The 20437-nt window shown below is 44.6% G+C and overlaps 1 protein-coding gene and 1 long non-coding RNA gene across 4 annotated transcripts in view; one reads left to right on the forward strand and one right to left on the reverse strand.

The window, feature by feature from the left end:
- The window catches only part of LOC149454442 (uncharacterized), a 249284-nt gene extending 239212 nt beyond the window's left edge, over positions 1–10072 (forward strand). The window contains exon 3 of the long non-coding RNA XR_016314216.1: positions 8436–10072. This is a non-coding gene — a long non-coding RNA (uncharacterized LOC149454442). The remainder of the gene's footprint in view (positions 1–8435) is intronic.
- The window catches only part of SLC43A3 (solute carrier family 43 member 3), a 416880-nt gene that overhangs the window by 246529 nt on the left and 149914 nt on the right, over positions 1–20437 (reverse strand). The window lies entirely within an intron of this gene.

Consider the following 20437-nt stretch of genomic DNA (forward strand, 5'->3'; position numbering starts at 1 on the left):
AGATGGTGGGCCAGTCTTTGAGCATGTCGGTCTCTGCCAAAGTGCACGGCAGCGCCGACGTGTGGAGCTGTAACTACGGTCAGGGACAGTACATGTCATTTACGGCCCACTGGGTGAACGTGGTGCCAGCACAGCCGCACCAGCAACTTGGACAGGTCACGCCGCTTTTGCCTCCACGTTTGCACGTCCTTGGTCCAGCAAAGATGTCCGCCTCTACCACCTCTTCTTCGCCGTGTCCTCAGCCGCCACCCCCGTGCCAAGTCCCATTACCCGACCGGCATATCACATGTGCAGGGCGCAACGGTGTCACGCTGTGCTGCACCTGGTATGCCTTGGCGAACGTAGTCACACAGGGGAGGAACTTCTGAGTGTAATGAACAGAGAAATCGACAGATGGCTGTCTCTGCGCAAACTGAAAATCGGAAACCATGTTGACCGACAACGGAAAGAACATGGTGTCTGCTCTGCGTCAAGGAAGGTTGTGCCATGTGCCATGCATGGCTCACGTGTTCAATCTGGTTGTCAAGCGGTTCCTAAAATCCACCATCCCACTGCAAGACATCCTTAAAATGTCACGTAAACTTTGCATGCATTTCAGCCATTCCTACACCGCAAAGCACACCCTCCTTGAGCTGCAGCGGCAGAACGGAATTCCACAGCATCGCCTGATCTGCGACGTTGCAACAAGGTGGAATTCAACCCTACATATGTTAGACCGCCTTTACGAACAGCGAAAGGCCATCACTGATTTCCTGATGTTACAAGCGGATAAAGGTACTCCCCTGTGTAACTTCGATGTCAGCCATTGGCAGCTCATGCGTGACACCTGCCGCTTGCTCAGGCCCTTTGAGGAGGCCACGCTATTCGTGAGTCGGCAGGACTATGGGATGAACGACGTCATTCCTCTGTTGCACGTCCTGGAACAAATGCTGTTAACAATGGCTGGTCAGGGTGCGGTAGACGTGGCGCACAGATCTCAACGCCACATGCCCCTGTGGGGGCAGGACAGGAAGAAGAGGAGGAGGTAGAGGAGGACATTGCTGCTCAGGAATTATTGAGTGAAATGGGTGGTTTTTCCACTCAGCGGACAGGAGTGGAGGAGCAGGAGCATCTGGTAGAGGAGGAGACAGAGGACCCAGACGCACCGTGGCAGTATGCTGTGGAGATGGAGGCAGGGAGTCCCTCGCATTCCTTGGCACAAATGGCCCATAGCATGCTCGGTTGCTTGCGTAGCGACAGCCGAATAATAACCATCAGACAGAGGGATGACTTTTGGCTGTCCACCTTGTTGGACCCTCGCTACCGTTCAAAAATGGTGGCCTTTTTCACACCTGCTGAGAGGGAGGCCAAAATAAAGTACTATAAAAACCACCTATGTAGTCAGTTGGTCTCTGCCTTTCTGCGCCAACGTCCATCCTCAGACACTGTGGGCCCTGTGCGCTCGCGTTCCGCTGCCATGGCAGCAGGGGAGGGGTGGGGTGGTAGGAGCAGTGGCAGCTCCACCAGCAGCGGCTGCCTCAGTCTGCAGTCGATGATGAGTAGCTTTCTTCACCAGCGCAGTGAGGAAACTACTAACCAGCTGCAGCAGCAGCAGCATCAGGTGGACCTGGAGCAGGACCTCAAACAACAGGCTTGGGCCTACTTGGACAGCACCCTGCCAACCGAGGTAGACAATCCCCTTGACTACTGGGCAACGAAACTTGACCTTTGGCCCCAACTAGCTGAATTTGCCCTTGAAAGGCTGTCATGCCCGGCCAGTAGCGTGGCATCGGAGCGCGTGTTTAGTACGGCAGGAGGTATTGTAACTCCGCGGAGGACACGACTGTCCACCCAAAGTGTGGAGAGACTCACGTTTGTGAAAATGAATCAGGCGTGGATTAGTCTGGATTTCAAACCACCAGTTCCTGACACCACTGACTAAATCCGCCATGAATCATGCCCCAAACATGTTATTAGGGACAAATGGAAGACCTCCACCTGATCCGTACATTTGTATATATATTTTATTGAGAGGCTGCTGGTCGGCCGACTCATGTTTTGCACATTTTTAATGACTTATACTCTGCAGGTCGGCCCCTCATGAATTGGGGTTTTTAAATTATTTATACTTCGCTGGACGACCGTCACATGAATTGAACCTTTTTAATGACTTATACTCTGCTGGTCAGACCCTCATGAATTGGTGTTTTTAAATTATTTATACGTCGCTGGACGACTGTCACATGAATTTAAACTTTTTAATTATTTATAGTCGACCAGTTCCAGACCGATGGAATAGCAATTTTTTAAAATATTTATTTGACACGTGTTGTCCATCTCATCAATGAGGTGGACTGTTTATTTATTGGCCACGGTTTGGCCCCCTCCTGTTTCTTACATTGTTAACTTGTTGTATCGGTCACGGTTTGGCCACATGTTTGGTTGTCTTGTTAAGATTTTCTGTAATGTACACAGTTACGCTTGACTTTTCGACTTTCCACAATCTACTAAGGTATAGCATCGCATCAAAGTTTTTTTTTTTTGGTCTAAACCATTTCTTATAATGTCAATTTGTAGGATACGCCGCTGTAAGGCGACCTACTTTTTTGTCACTGTGTAGACATCTATTTATAGGCCGATGTTTGGCCAGAAAGATATATTTAGTAATAACCTAGCCGTTCAAGCTGCTCACTGAACACCTCAGGAATTGCTTTGTATATCTGTCGCCTTAGGGGCCGCTGTCTGGCGACATAATTTTTTGTCACTGTGTAGACATCTATTTATAGGCCGATGTTTGGCCACAAAAATATATTTAGTAATAACCTAGCCGTTCAGGCCGCTCCCTGAACACCTCGGGAATTGCTTTGTATATCTGTCGCCTTAGAGGCCGCTGTCTGAACAGCTCATGAATTGCTTTCTATATGTGTCGCCTTTGAGGCCGCTGGCTGGACAGCTGATGAATTTATTTGTATATATGTACTTATTGTCCGCTGTCCGGACAGCTCATGAATTACTTTTTGTATATAGCCTTCCAAACCACTCTCAGAATAAGTCATGATATTCATGCTGTGTATAGCCTTATAGGCCAATGGTCAATCAAGTCATGATTGTTATAGTGTGTATAGCCTTATAGGCCGCTGTCTTTACAACTTTATAATTCCATGCAGTATATAGCCCTATTGGCCACTTTCTGGCATCCAGTTGCTGTAGCCCCCATCACCACACTCTGTGCCACGGGCCCCTGTACCGCCTTCTCATACTGCTGCCAGATCCATCCTCTGCCATGTGCGTCTTTGTCGTCTGCTCACGCTGCTGGGTTCCAGTTTTAAACCTAGGCCTGTGTATGGCTTCCGAATACTGCTGCCTCCACCGCCACCCTGCGCCATGTGCCTCTGTCGTCTGCTCACGCTGCTGACGGCTTCCGCTTTTTAACCTAGGCCTGTGTATGGCTTCCGAATACTGCTGCCTCCACCGCCACCCTGCGCCATGTGCCTCTGTCGTCTGCTCACGCTGCTGACGGCTTCCGCTTTTTAAACTAGTCCTGTGTATGTCTTCCAAATACTGCTGCCTCCACCACCACCCTGCGCCATGTGCCACTTTCGGGTCTCCTCACACTGCTGCCAGGTCCATACTGATTCATGGCCCCCTGTACCGGCTCCTCATGAACGTGGTTCAGCTGGTTTGCATCACTTAACGGCAAATCGTTGACAAATGCTGGGACGTTCAGTGTTGTGCGCATTAAGCCAGACACCAAAGGGCAGCACAGACCTGTTATTACTCGCTCAAGCATGGCTGAACAAAACCAGTCTCTACCACAAATTGGACCCAGACCTGCCCAGGGTCTCGTAACTAGATTGCACGGAGGAGTAGAGTCCGTTATCGGAATTAAATAGACAAAACGCCACACCAAAAAGAGTGGCCATTTCCAACACTTATTCCAGAAAGAGGAACAACCCATTTCATATACGGCCCGTAGACGTTTCACGTCTGCCACATTCAGTCGATTTAAGACGCAAGCTCCACTTCCTGTGGTCTCTGACCGTCGATATACCTTTAAGTGTCAGCTTTGAAGCTATATTCCCTCCGGAGCACTGACACTGGTGCCCTTCCGTCAACATGCCTTTAAGTTTCAGTTTTCAACCATATTCCCCACAGAAGCCAAACTCTTGGGTATCCCAGAAGCTGCTCAGCGGGTCAGGGCAATAAAGCTCCCGGTTCGCAGGTTGTTCCGTCTTATGGATGGAAGTACGACGGTATATGATCTTCTTCGCACCCACGGCATCACCTCATAGAATCTCTGCATTGCATCTGCAATCACAACGCTGACTTCCCGGATCGCCACTCAGCCATTGGACTCTTGATAGTCGTCTCCCCACACTGCTGTTGGGGGGACTTTTTAACCTAGGCCTGTGTATGGCCTTCAATTGAAGCTGCTTCCGCCACTCTGCCATTGGACTCTTGATAGTCGTCTCCCCACGCTGCTGCTGGGGGGACTTTTTAACCTAGGCCTGTGTATGGCCTTCAATTGAAGCTGCTTCTGCTCCGCCACTCTGCCATTGGACTCTTGATAGTCGTCTCCCCACACTGCTGCTGGGGGGACTTTTTAACATAGGCCTCTGTATGGCCTTCAATTTAAGCTGCTTACGCTTCGCCACTCTGCCATGGGCCCTTGTACCGCCTCCTCTTGCTGCTGCCAGGTCCAGAGTGTGTCATGGGTCCCTGTACGGCCTCCCATTGCTGCTGACTTCATCGCCAGACTCTGCCATGTGCCACTTTCAGGTCTCCTTACACTGTTGGTGGGTTCCATTTTGTGATAGGGTGCTGTATGGCCTTCCATTGCTGCTGCCTCCACCGCCACCCTGCGCCATGTGCCTCTGTCGTCTGCTCACGCTGCTGACGGCTTCCGCTTTTTAACCGAGGCCTGTGTTTGGCTTCCGAATACTGCTGCATCCACCGCCACCCTGTGCCATGTGTCTCTGTCGTCTGCTCACGCTGCTGACGGCTTCCGCTTTTTAACCTAGGCCTGTGTATGGCTTCAGAATAATGCTGCCTACACCGCCACCCTGCGCCATGTGCCTCTGTCGTCTGCTCACGCTGCTGCCAGGTCCATACTGATTCATGGCCCCCTGTACCGGCTCCTCATGAACGTGGTTCAGCGGGTTTGCATCACTTAACGGCAAATCGTTGACAAACGCTGGGACGTTCAGTGTTGTGCCATGTGCCACTTTCAGGTCTCCTCACACTGCTGGTGTGTTCCATTTTTTGTCATAGGGTGCTGGCAGATTACGGGCCTCCCATAGCTGCTGCCAGGCCCCTAATCTGCCATGGGCCCCTATACCGCCTCCTCATGCTGCTGCCAGGTCCAGAGTGTCTCATGGGTCCCTGTACGGCCTCCCATTGCTGCTGTCTCCATCGCCACACTCTGCCATGTGCCACTTTCAGGTCTCCTCACACACTGCTGGTGTGTTCCATTTTTTGTCATAGGGTGCTGGCAGATTACGGGCCTCCCATAGCTGCTGCCAGGCCCCTAATCTGCCATGGGCCCCTGTACCGCCTCCTCATGCTGCTGCCAGGTCCACAGTGTCTCATGCCATATGCCACTTTCAGGTCTCCTCACACTGCTGGTGTGTTCCATTTTGTCATAGGGTGCTGGCAGATTACGGGCCTCCCATTGCTGCTGCCAGGCCCATAATCTGCCATGGGCCCCAGTACCGCCTCCTCATGCTGCTGCCAGGTCCAGAGTCTCTCATGGGTCCCTGTACGGCCTCCCATTGCTGCTGTCTCCATCTCCACACTCTGCCATGTGCCACTTTCAGGTCTCCTTACACTGCTGGTGGGTTCCATTTTGTCATAGGGTGCTGGCAGATTACGGGCCTCCCATTGCTGCTGCCAGACCCGTAATCTGCCATGGGCCCCCGTACCGCCTCCTCATGCTGCTGCCAGGCCCGTAATCTGTCATGGGCCCCTGTACCGCCTCCTCATGCTCCTGCCAGGTCCAGAGTGTCTCATGGGTCCCTGTACGGCCTCCCATTGCTTCTGTCTCCATCGCCACACTCTGCCATGTGCCACTTTCAGGTCTCCTCACACTGCTGGTGGGTTCCATTTTGTCATAAGGTGCTGTATGGCCTCCCATTGATGCTGCCTCCACCGCCACACTGTGGCTCCACACTCTGGTTTTGGCCCCGTGACTGCCCAAATGAGTGAAGTGTGCGGTGATTCTAAGATCGACGGCACTCATCTGCATGTCATACTGACTGACAGTATTATTTCTCTTCCCCAGCAGACTCCAAGGGCATTTAAATTAAAGGTACAGTGTTCTGCACTAATATAAAGGCTCTCTGAAGCCTAGAAACACCCTTTTTATAAGTTAAATTCGCAGCGAATATATTCGGCTCGAAGCAAATTTATTCGGCGAATTCGGCGAATCAGCCGAACCGAATTTTTGAATAATTCGCTCATCTCTACATGACATGTTAGAAGAGCCAGTAGAAGGAAGTGTTGATATTTTTGTTGATGATTCATGTACAAGACCTAATGGCAATGTCTATTTGTCAGTGTCACAAGTTAGCCTGCAGCCTCTTGTGTGTTTATTCTTACCTCCTTGCTGCTCTTGATTTCTTCACAGGTGTGTTTGTCTGTGCTCACCTGTGGGCATCGTCTGCTATCCTCTGGGATCTATGTCCTTCCCTTTCATCACTTCCTAACCCACCTCCTAGCTGGCTTGTCTATTTAAGACATGCTCAGTCTGTCCCACTTTGCCTGAGCAACGTCTTGCTGTTGGAGCTCCCTTGTGTTTCTACTGTGAGTCCTATATAGTCTATTTGTGTACCGACCCCGGCTTCATTCTTGACCTTGCTTGTTTTCCGCCTGTCCTGACCTCGACTTGCCTACTGGATTCCCTGTGTCTTCTCCCGTTGTACTCTGCTCCGCTAGCTGTCTCCTCTACCTCAGCTGGGTGTACCTGGGGGCCGCGACCTGGTCCCAGCCTGCTGCAAGTACATCCCCACCCTAGGGCCCTGGTGAACAAGCAACAAGGCTGGGGCTTAGACTCCGCGCCCTGGGGAGCCCCAAGTTGTGGCTCAAAAGAGCTCACTACCACAGGTGCTGACAGTCAGGTTATACAGTTGTCCAACTCCCAGATAAGGTATGTATGGTATGGAAAGCAAAGCCCTTCCCTTATCCCTCAGCACAGGCTGCAGAACTCAAAGCCCTGACCCATGCCTGTGAATTATTTGAAGGGAAAAATGTTAACATTTACACAGATTCCAAATATGCATTTGGTGTAGTACATGATTTTGGCAAGATTTGGCAACGCAGAGGATTTGTTACAGCATATGGTAAAGGTATTTCACATGCATCTTTAGTGAATGAACTGTTAGAAGCCATACACAAACCCCGTACTATTGCTGTTATCAAATGTAAAGCCCACACATCTTCACATGACCCCGTAGCTCTGGGTAATGCATTGGCTGACTGTACGGCCAAGGAAGCTGCTTTGCAGTCTTCACAGGAGTCGGCCAGTCTTGTTTTGACTATGTTAGAGCCACCCATGCTCCCAGAACAACATTTACTCAAAGAATTACAGTACACAGCCACAAAATAGGATATTCAATTCTGGAAAGACAAAGGTTTGACATTGGACCAGAACGGTCTAATGTCCAAAGAGGGGATCATAGGGATACCTCAGCGCAGTGCACTGGTGCTTATAGCACAGTTTCATGGCATAGGGCACAGAGGATGGCAGATGACTTTGCAGGAAATGAAAAAGCGTTTTTGTATACAGAATTTGTCACAATGGGTGCAAGATCAGAGGAAGGTGTGTTATTTGAGGAACAATAATACAGGACAGCACTATGGCCTACATGACCATCTTCCTCCCCCACAGGGTCCTTTTGAAGAATTACAGTTTGATTTTACACACATGCCAAACAACAAGAGAGGTAAGTATCTGCTGGTTATAGTGGATACATTTTCAAAATGGCCGGAGGTTTTTATCACTAATAAAGAGGATGCCTCCACTGTGGCCAAAATTTTGTGCAAGGAAATCATTCCGAGATGGGGATGTCCTTGTGTGATTGATTCAGACAAGGGCCCAGCATTCACATCCAAAGTGACTCAACAGGTAGCCAAATTAATGGTTATTCAGTGTAAATTTTACATCCCTTATCACCCGCAAAGTTCAGGAATGGTAAAGAGGATGAACAGGACAATTGAGGATAAGCTGAGAAAAGCTACTGGAGGTACATTTGTTAAGTGGGAGACTTATTTGCCCGCAGTGTTGGCTAAAATCAGGATGACACCAATTTTAATGGGTAGACCATTTCCTACCCCATGGACTGCTGGTGATTATGCCTGGAGATTTAGAGCTGATCCAAGAAGACTATGTGACGAATCTTATAAGGCTCTTGAATGGCATCTACGGTGATGTATCTCTTTCTTTTCTGCTTCCTTCACAGGAACCAACACATCCTTACAAGCCTGGAGAATGGGTGGTTGTTAAAGCCCTACATAAGCACAAGGTCTTGGACCCACTTTATGGGGAGCCCACAGTGATAACAACCGTGACACGTACAGCAGTTCTGACTGCAGATTCTCAGGCCTGGATCCATCCGTCAAGGGTAAAGAAAGTCTCAGATTCTATTCCACCTGAGGTGTTGAATACAAAAGAGAGTGAAGCAGGTGTTGAACACCCTAAAGCAGACGTGTTAGAGAGAGACGCAGGTGATATAGTTCCATTAGAAGACAGACGGACTGAGACTAATCAAGATGTCCATAATTTTGCATCCACAAACCACTTGGAAAATCTTCCTTTAATAGGTTGTCTTACAGTGATTGTGTTTCTCCCGATTTGGGTGATTAGCACATGTCATTATCACCCGCAGGACTTGATGTACATTCGCCCGCAGCTGCAAAAAACTGACCTTGTGCCCCAACCCAGACATCCACGTGAACTGTTAAAACAACCGGAAAATGTCTGGGTTTATATGGCAAGGAGAGTGATGAATGTTTCCAATTTTTGTTTGTCAGATATGCTTAATCCTACCGATCTCTTAACTACATGTTTGATAGCCATTCCCACTCCAACTCCTGTGTTGATGGACATTTTCAGGGTAATGACTAATGATACTGATGTAAGAATGGATGAAGTACCATTTATTTAATTGTATGAGTACTGTCAGAATTGTCCAGGTTCATTTAAGTGCTGGGAAAATATGACTAGTATAAAAATGTTAAATGTTACCCCAGGAGATGTGTGTTACAATACGACATGCGATTCTGAAAAGATTCCCCAGTGTTGGCATCTAAGATTTACATATGGCTTACATAAAAAAAAACCCTCTCTCTTCAGGATAGAATGTTATGTAAGTCTAATAGAACATGTACTTCAGTACATAACCCAATGAACTGTAATCATGTTCTATCACAGCCCAGCCACATTGAACATGTCAAACTACCTTTGGGATGGTTGTTTTCTTGTGGAAATACCACATATTCATACATTCCAGGCAATATTACTGGAGGGCCTTGTACTTTGAGCTGTTTGAGTATGATATTGCCTGAGCATCCTAAAGCTATGAAGAGGGATCTAAGATCAAGAAGGAATGCCGAGGTTGTATCAGAAGATTGTATATCAGACATTACACTGTTTTCTAAAGCTGAATATACTAGCTTATCTGTATCTATTATAGGAGTACCAGCATTGGCATTATATAACGCAATGCTTTAGCATGTAGTATAGGGCAGCACAGTGGCTAAATAGTTAGCACTTCCACCTGGCAGTACTAGGGTCGTTGGTTCGAATCCCAGCCACAGCACCACCTGCCTGGAGTTTGCATGTTCTCCCTGTGCCTGCATGGGTTTCCTCCGGGTACTCCACACTCCAAAGACATGCTGGTAGGTGAATTGGCTCCTGTCTAAATTGGCCCTAGTATGTGTATGTATGAATGATGTAGGGACCTTAGATTGTACGCCCCTTGAAGGTTAGGGACTGATGTGAATGTACAATATATATGTAAAGCGCTGCGTAAATTGACGGCGATATATAAGTACCTGAAATAAATAAATAATAGTATGGCAAAAAGTCTGAATCATACTTCTATGGCTTTGCAGGAACTGTTGCTCGATCTCCAAGGTGTAGTGACTTTTGGGGGACTGTTTATTAAGAAAAATGATATTATCCCAAAATTGGGAATCCTGGCTGACTGTCATGGGTTAACATCCTCGGTTAATTTCAAGTGACCTTTCAAAAAAAAAAAAGTTATACTAAACAAGAGACTTGTTTAAGAGACAATGAGAGTCAAACACCACTATTTGGAAAGTGTGATGAACAAACAAACTTCTTGAAATGTGACAATATGCTATTGAATACTATTGAGTTTTAACTCCAGTCCAGTCTATTTACCCTAATTCCTACACAATAGGGCAGGTAAATAAAGTTTTTTTCCCAGTCATGTGAACCTTGCAGTGAGAGCTGGGTCATTGAAAATATAAAGTTTGATACATACCAATAGAGACATTATCAAAAGGCATATTACCAACATTATTTTTATCAAGGGCAAATATCTTTGAGAAGGTTAGGTATTGCATCCCACTCAACTGAGTTTGAAATAATGAAAATAAAATGATTTGTGAATTGGGGTAAATTGTACATTTCCAAAAGAAATCAGCTATTCCAATACAGTTTAAATATCAGGAAAATGAGTAACCAAAGGTATTTACATCTTTCTATGGTCCTTATCCAAGATTTAGTAGTGAAATCAACTATACTTGAATAGGACATATATATTTGATACCTAAAGACATTTTGTTTCAATCAAGTATGAGTCATCGTTAGGACCACCATTTTTTTTTGTGATACCTGACTGTCCCCAGTGGACAGGTGAGGAATATCTCTAGGTACGCACACTTCTCAACCGGCCAATCAACAAGCCTGTTGGGAGGTCCCTTGAAACAAAGGATTGTATGGTATAAAAATGCCATACACCTCAGGAAAAAAAGCACTTCTACACTTCCTCTATGACACTTCCGATCTAGACTTCTGATTTACACTTCTGATCTAGACTTCTATCAACACGTCTATGACTATACTAAACTACTTCTTCTGATATACTTTACTTATATAAATAGCTACATTCTATTGAGTTACATTCTATACTCTACTCTAAACACTAAATCAAGACTGCTATAATTTCCAAAATATATATTATCTATCCTATTGCTAACACCTACTGCACTATCCCTCACTTGCTACCTGTGGCCATTTTGCTGATGGAGTTCCAGCTGCCATTTTGTCTTGAGGACCATTTGAAGGCCCAACTGCATCCCACTGGGGAGCCCTCAAAATCAAGGTTCTGAAAGTGGTGAGACTGCTAGGATATTGTATTTTATTTTATATTTCCAATTTTCCAAAGACTTATAGCATTTGTATAGTGTGTTTAGGAATATATTAAGGTTATATATATATATATATATATATATATATATATATATATAATTATCACTAAAATTGTTTGTAACTGATTTGTAGTTTTGTTGTAGTGCAATTTATCAGAGAATACCTTCTTATATTCCTATGGCCACGGAATATGAGAAATAATTTCTGAAGCACTATAAAGTTACAACTTATACCTACATTTGGTTTTTCCTATATTAACCGTTATCTGTAAGCATCTATTGTTTGATCATATAGAAATTAGCCTATCATATTTTTGATTGTATTAATATATATATAAATTTTGTACATAAATAAATGTATTTATTTATTTATTTATCAAAAAGGCAATTTGTGTGTATATGGTACAAAATCATACTGGCTAAAAGGACTCAAGGTATATTATTAAGTGGTGATCAAATTATTAAGGTGTCCAAAGGCCTTCTCCAATCAGTCCTGGAGGGAGGTAAAACATAGGTGCCACATGGAATTTGGGCCCTATAGAACTGTTACCTCTGCCAAGGCTGCGGCCTACAATTTAAAGTGTGGTCCTAACCAAAGCCCTGCAGAATTTCTGGCCATCCTCAGAAATGCATATTTCCTGGCTGAGAAGGATCCTAATCCCGACCAGCCAGAATTCAAGACACTATTTTATGAAGCATTACCTGCTTACATAAAATTGGGACTGGCCCAGGATTACAGGAAGGGACGCTCTCGATTGGTTGGGGAAAGAAAGTGACTATTTGTTCTCAATCCAACAGTCCAGTGAGAGCGGGATAAAAAGAGAGCCCAAGAATAGTCCCAAGATAATGGCAGCCACTACCGTTTCCCCTCCAAATCTAAATTTGCAGGCGGAGAAGAATTCTTATGCGGAAGTAGTCCGTGGGGGTAAACCCAATGGTTCCCCTAGATTTGCACCTCAAACCCAGCAAGTGAAGGAGGCCCCTAGCTTTGCACCTCAAACCCAGTGGGTAAGGAAGGATAGACAAAATCCAGGGAACTACGGTAGTGGAAGTGAAAAGAATATAAAGTATGAAAATGCCCAGTATAGTGATGAGAACCAAAGGGGTCAATGGTATCCTCGGAGGTTCTACTATCCTCACCAGAACCAACAGACATTTTTATAGAAACAATAATTTCAATAGGAATCCCAATTTCAATAGGAATGCCAACTTCAACAAGAACTCTGACTTCCAAAGATTCCCTCAAAACCAGGAACACCCTCAAGCTCAAAGGGTGGATACAGTACCCCAGGTTCCCCTCAATTATAGGGAGAACCAAAAACCTCAGGGAGCAAGGCCATGGCGTCGGGACCGGAGCAGCAGTTCTGACTCCGAGTCTCCTAACCAGTCCCGTCCGAAGTACAACCGCAAGTACAGGAAAAGGGAGAATCACCAGAATGCCTCCTCTAAGCGCATTGAGCAAATAGAGGCGCAAAATGGCTGAACAAATGGACAGGCTTGTCAGTAACCATTCTTCCAATCCTTTTTTAGGGTCACAGAATTAATAAGCAACCAAGCCTTAAACCAACAGGGGAGAACACTGAGTGAGACGACAGGAGGTTTCTCCACTAATGGAGAATCTAGTTCTCGGGCCAAGGGGGACCAGTTGTTGGTTATTAATTCCTCTCCTGTTTTTCAGTGTCCATCTATTTCCCCTAATATAGTCGCGGCGTCGGAAGTCGTGATTGACAAGCCAGACGGAACGCCAACTTCTAGTTGTGCTTCCGTCTTGAAACAGTCCAAGAGTCCCGCCAGGAAGGATAAGGGTGATGTGTCTGCAAAGTGCTGTGAGATGAAAGCCAATCACATGTCATTAAAGGGCCCACAGATCTTCAACCACACTAATTTTAAGTGTGAGCTGACTGAATCTGATGGAAGATATTATGCCACAGTGCAGGTGCAGGATGCCAGTGATATTTCTATTGTCGGCCTAATAGACACTGGATCCCAGGTTACCATTATGTCACAGGAACATTTTAACAAAGTGGCGAATGTCATGCCCAATAAGCCAAAACTTAAAAGCTTTGACAGCTCACTGATTGGTGTAGGTGGAGACCCATTACAGGTCATGGGTACCACCTGACTTAAACTTAAACTGGGTATTAAGGAACTTAGACAGCCCATTATCATTGCCAGTATCTCCCAGCACCACATGATAATCGGGATGGACTTTCTTAAAAGGCTCAACACAATAGTTGACTGTGTGAACCAAGTACTGTGGTCACAAGTAAATACCCCGATTAAATATGGGAAACTTAAAACTCCCCATTCCCGGCAACACTGCCACCTGGTGGAAGAAAGGCCTGGTTCCTTGGAAATCCATTTCAGGAATAGTCAACTTCCTGATGTCACGGTTATCCAACCTGATGACCATAACCCTACCAGAAGAGAAGAGGATCACATTTTTAAAATTCCCCGAAAAAAAATAAAAGATATTTCCCTCCAAGATGATATCCTTACTATATATTTTCATCAGGAGGATAAACCAAGGAAAGGGGGAAATCACGCCCAATTCTTGACAGGTATTGAAAGGGTTAACAGTGATTTATTTATCTCTATCCGGATAAATGGTCTTAATAGGTCAAAATATGCCAAACTAGATTTGAGACAGGAACACAGCTTTGTAAGCCATGGGCTGATAAAACACCTGACCGAAATGGAAATGATCCATTTCTCCACACCTCAGCGTCATTGGATTTCAGACTCCATCGATGATTCTGAAGATTATAATTCAATAGCTAGGTGTCTCTTAAACGTCACTATAGGGAATAAGACAGCCACCCATGTGTTCCTAGTCTTGGATAATCCCCAAACTAAAATTTATTTTGGCAACGATGTGTTACATCGCTTTGCAACTCAAGTCGACCTAATTAATGACTGCTTATGGAGTCGACAAAGGGGGGACCCCGAGAAATACCAAAATCTGGACTTAGCATTAAAATTCCAGCAACAGATGCCTTATGCTGTTGAAGTCCAGGTAGCCCAAAGAATTACAATTCCTAAGGGCATAAATAATTTCATACTCCCCATCCAAGTTAAAAAGGGACATAGACTAAAGGGGTCAGATGCATTGGTATGCCTCTCCCATAAAATGCAGGGGGAAGGACTGAACATTACACATACGCCCCTAGTCAACACATATCAGTCCCCGATGTACATTTACGTACATAATCTCTCCAATCAGGACATCGTCTTACCCAAGGAGACCCTCATTGGTCTAGCGGTAGAGATGGAGTATCACACTTTTGGAGTCACTAAACAGGTGATTGGACTCATCCCTGATGAATATTTATCGGAGGAACAATTAATTGAATAATCGTTCCATTCATTACCAGAGGGTATCTTCACCGTAGAGTCCATTTATCCCTTTTATTCTAAAGATGGTACCTGTAGAATTGAAGAGACATCAATTGTCTTTGATCAACCAATCAAAGAACAAGAGTACCCTACGGGACCTGGATGGCAGGAGAACACACATCACATGCTCAATGACCTCACCACTAAACTTGAAGAGGCCTATAAGATAGGACAGCCGGAAAGCTTTCCTGGATTCAAGGAGTTAGTCGAAGAGTTGGTAGCCCTTGCCGATGCGTGTTCCAATGATTTCGACCGACAATTGCTCTGAGAGCTTCTCCTTGAATTCCAGGAGATCTTTGCCAAGGATTCTTACGATTGTGGGACTACTGACCTACACATCGCTAGGATCCAAACAGACCCAGATGCCCCACCAGTATTCGTAAGACAGTATAGGTTGCCGTTAGCTTCCTATGAATCTCTAGCTGAGATTATCACGAAGTTACATAAAAGGGGTATAATTAAGCCCATCCACAGCTCCTATAACCACCCGATCCTGGGTATTTTAAACCCCAACGGACAATGGCGTTTGTGCGCTGACCTCCGTCAGCTAAACAAGCGTGTGTACATGTCAGGATGGCCTGTCCCATACATAGACCAATGTCTAGCCCAACTCCAAGGATCCCGAGTTTTTACAGCCTTGGACTTTGCACAGGGATATTGGACCATTAAGGTGAGTGAGGAAGACCAATACAAACTGGCTTTCAGTTTTGGCAACCAACAGTATTGTTGGGTGCGTATGCCTTTCAGATTTATAAATTCCGGACATGAGTTTGCTGTGTTTATGCACAAGGCCATGCCAGATGCCCTTGAGCGGGGGACGTTGGCATATGTGGATGATATCCTGATCAAAAGTACTGATATGGCCAAGCATATTACGGAACTTCGACATGTTTTGGGCCAACTAAAAGCAGCAGGGGTTAAACTATCCCTACAAAAAGCCCAATGGTGTCTCACAAGGGTAAATTTCCTAGGCCATGAAGTGACCGCTGAAGGTTTGAACCCACAAAAGAAGAAGGTTGAGGCAGTTCTAAACTGTAAAGTCCCTACTAACCTTAAAGAATTAAGATCATTCCTAGGTATGGTAAATTACTTGCGTAAATTCATCGATAATTACGCTGAGATAAGCAAGCCGTTGCTTTACCTACTAAAGAAAGATGTCGAATGGCCATGGGGTAAGAAACAGGAAGACGCCGTGAAGGAGTTGAAGGAACGTCTCACACAGGCCCCATGTCTCGTGTATCCAGAGGGAGGTAAAAACTTCTATCTAGAGACAGGGTTCACGCAGGTAAGTATGAGTTCTGTTCTTTACCAAAAACAAGATAATGTCAGTAAGGTAATTGCCTATGCTAGTAAAACATTGTCCCCGGTCGAAATAAAATTCAGTGACTGCGAAAAAGCTCTATTATCCACCGTGTGGGCATTACAGAATTTCCGCAGTTATATTCAAGGAGAGAGAATCATTATTGAAACGGCACATCAGCCTTTACAGTATTTAAAGAGTGAACGTATCAGAGGAGGAAAATGTGTCTAATAGCAGCATCACTGCTTGGACTTTGTCTTTGCAAGGGTGGCCTCTTGAAATTCATTATAAACAGAACAAGAAAAGTGCAGTAGCCCAGGGCCTAGCTGAGCTCCATGATTGTTCCGCAACTACGCCTGCTACGGAGGCCCAGGACACTGACTTTTTGGAAGAACAACTGTTATCTCCCTACAAGGTTTATGATGAAGAATACTGTAAACAGCTGCCGTGTGTATATGTAAATGGTTGTGCTTTCCACCACAAGGATGGAGAACAGCTCCAACTAGTGGCAGGTATTGGAATGGTTTGGACCCAAGGTGTCACCCCGATTTCTGTGGGATACAAACTTGGACCAAAAAGCAGTCAGGTTGCTGAACTCACTGCAATCCTGAGAGCAGTTGAGATGGCTATAGAGTTCAACATAAAAGAATGTGCCATCATAACTGATTCCAATTATGTCAGGAATAGTTTTGTGGAATATTTCCCTAGGAAATGTGGAAACGAAACAACATGACCAAGAGCAATCATAAACCCGTCAAACATGGTAAGCTCTTTTGTCAGATCGATGAGCTGGTGAAGTCCAATGAATTAACCCTTTATTTCAAAAAGACCAAAGGCCACTCCAAGGTCCTAGGGGCCGAAAAAGAAGGGAACGATTTGGCTGATTCTCTAGCCAAGGAAGGAGCAATCACCGGAGACTTACTAGACATAGATCATCTCTTAGGTACCGTGCAGATTGAAGCTATCACCAGGCAACAGGCTCGAACAGCTGGTGATCCTAATGTGTTACAGTGGAGTCACGATTCTCCTAGTGAGGATTTAATTACTGCCCAAAAAGAAGACCCAATAATTGGCTTATTTTATAGACATATAGAAGATCCCAACCAAAATCCCATTAATCAGGAAATATGTACTGGGAAAGAGGATTTACATATTTTAATGAAATCCAAATCCCAATTCGCTTTGTACCAGGGATTGTTGATACAAACCTCAAAGGGTGGTATCCAGCAATGGGTCGTCCCACTTAAATTTAGAGGTCTAATGTTACAGCATGCCCATGATGCTCCTACTTCCAGGCATCGTGGAGACAAAATCACATATGAGATCCTGCGGGATTATGCTTACTGGCCTCATATGTTACGTGATGTGAAGGCATACTGCCAAGGTTGCCTAATATGTCCCCAGTTTCAACCTACCAAACCGACTCATAGAGCACCTCTCCAGAAAAGGGGGATATGTATGCCTTGGTCAGACCTTCAGATGGATTTTATTGGGCCCGTAATGAAATCTTCACGAGGAAATCGATATATGTTAACAGTTACATGTTTATTTACCAAGTATGTCGAATGTATTCCAGCACCAAATAACATCTCCGAGACATGTGCTGCATTGTTAATAAGTCGTCTTTTCACGTTTTGGTCTCCCACAGAGGATAGAATCTGACAGAGGATCACACTTCACTAGCGAAGTGATGGCCAAACTGTGGAAAATTTTGGGTGTTAAAAGGAAACTGCATATCGCCTATCGGCCAGCCTCTAGTGGTGGAGTAGAACGATACAATCAGACCATCGTTAACGTCCTTAAGAAATTTGTTAAGGAAACGGGCAAGGACTGGGATATCAAACTTCCACTGGTCCTGATGGCTTTGAGGGATACTCCGAATACAGTCACAAAAATGTCATCCTTTGAACTGATGACAGGTAGACGGATGGTACTGCCCCAACACTTATTGTTTCGCACTACAGATCAAAATTTGATCAATGCCACCACCACACACCAATACATAGAGGTTTTATGTAAACATTTGCAATATGCTTTCGCCTTTGCCCAGCGAAATTTGGAAAGAGCTGCAACTAATGATAAGACATAATATGATCTCAAAACCTCCAAGAAGGAATATGAGATTGGTGACAAGGTCTATCTATACAACTTTGCAAGAGACCAGATCAAGGAGCGGAAATTCCTTCCATCTTGGAAAGGTCCGTTTTTCATTGTTGACAACATTTCCCCAGTGGCATATAAATTACATATTACCCGGAATGGTGAAATCAGTGAGAGATGGGTGCACATCAATTACGTGCTTGCCATCCAAAGTCTCAATTGCAGTTGGAAGACTAACCCACCAGTTCCTACCTGGAAATATTGAAATCATTATGGAATTTCCTCTAAACATTGTTCATTCACCTTTTGCTTTACAGGGTCAAGTCATATAATATTATGTGTATCCGGTACTGAAACTGTTCATTTTCCATAATTTAGTAATGAAGGCCCAGACCCTAGAAGGAAGCTCAGGTAGCTACCTGATGTCCTGTGGGAAAGACCAGACGCCAGTGATCGATCCAGAGACGACAACCTGAGGTCCCAGACCACTAAGGGCCCGTCCAGAGGAAGAAACCCGCCTACGAGACCGTCCCAGAGACCCGTCGTGCGGAGGATCCTATGGACCCTGATATGGGTGTGCCCGCCAGGCTAGGCCTTCCTCATCGCCAAACCGGGATTGTCGTTAGGAATATTCATCCAAGGAGCGCCTGAATTCAATTCAAAGATCAACCCAGCATTGCTGCTGCCATTTCCTTATTAAAAGACCACTTATTCCAAAGTACCATCGAGAAAATTATCCTTTACCCAATCACACCATCTGAATAACTCTTAAGAACACGAATTTATCAGTAGAGAATGTTGATGTCACCGGAGAAGACCAACGGTCACTTTAATCAAAAGTCCCACTCACAGTTTGCGATACAGACACCCATCTATACATGTCCAGATCTCAAAAAAGGGGGATCTGTAGTGCTTTTTGGGGGACTGTTTATTAAGAAAAATCATATTATCCCAAAATTGGGAATCCTGGCTGACTGTCATGGGTTAACATCCTCGGTTAATTTAAAGTAACCTTTCAAAAAAAAAAGTTATACTAAACAATGAGTGGAAGAGGCTTGTTTAAGAGACAATGAGAGTCAAACACCAATATTTGGAGGTCTGCAGGTGAGCATATACGAGGTTGGGAAGTGACAATAGGGTAACCAAACCTGAGAGCTCACACAAAACCTTGGAAAGTGTGATGAACAAACTTCTTGAAATGTGACAATATGCTATTGAATACTGAGTTTTAACTGCAGTCCAGTCTATTTACCCTAATTCCTACACAATAGGGCAGATAAATAAAGTTTTTTTCCCAGTCATGTGAACCTTGCGGTGAGAGCTGGGTCATTGAAAATATAAAGTTTGATACATACTAACAGAGACATTATCAAAAGGCATTTTACCAACATTATTTTTATCAAGGGAAAATATCTTTGAGAAGGTTAGGTATTGCATCCCACTCAACTGAGTTTGAAATAATGAAAATAAAATGATTTGTGAATTGGGGTAAATTGTACATTTCCAAAAGAAATCAGCTATTCCAATACAGTTTAAATATCAGGAAAATGAGTAACCAAAGGTATTTAAATCTTTCTATGGTCCTTATCCAAGAGATAGTAGTGAAATCAACTATACTTGAATAGGACATATATATTTGATACCTAAAGACATTTTGTTTCAATCAAGTATAAGTCATCATTAAGACCACCAATTTTTTTTTTTGATACCTGACTGTCCCCAGTGGACAGATGAGGAATATCTCTAGGTACGCACACTTCTCAACCTGCCAATCAACAAGCCTGTTGGGAGGTCCCTTGAAACAAAGGATTGTATAGTATAAAAATGCCATACACTTCAGGAAAAAAAGCACTTCTACACTTCCTCTATGACACTTCCGATCTAGACTTCTGATTTACACTTCTGATCTAGACTTCTATCAACACGTCTATGACTATACTGAACTACTTCTTCTGATATACTTTACTTATATAATAGCTACATTCTATTGAGCTACATTCTATACTCTACTCTAAACACTACAATCAAGACTGCTATAATTTCCAAAATATATATTATCTATCCTATTGCTAACACCTACTGCACTATCCCTCACTTGCTACCTGTGGCCATTTTGCTGATGGAGTTCCAGCTGCCATTTTGTCTTGAGGACCAATTGAAGGCCCAACTGCATCCCACTGGGGAGCCCTCAAAATCAAGGTTCTGAGGTGAGACTGCTAGGATATTGTATTTTATTTGATATTTCCAATTTTCCAAAGACTTATAGCA

Source organism: Staurois parvus, unplaced genomic scaffold (assembly GCF_062004578.1).
Source record: "Staurois parvus isolate SC_StPar_1 unplaced genomic scaffold, SC_StPar_1.0 ptg000430l, whole genome shotgun sequence".
Taxonomy (NCBI): domain Eukaryota; kingdom Metazoa; phylum Chordata; class Amphibia; order Anura; family Ranidae; genus Staurois; species Staurois parvus.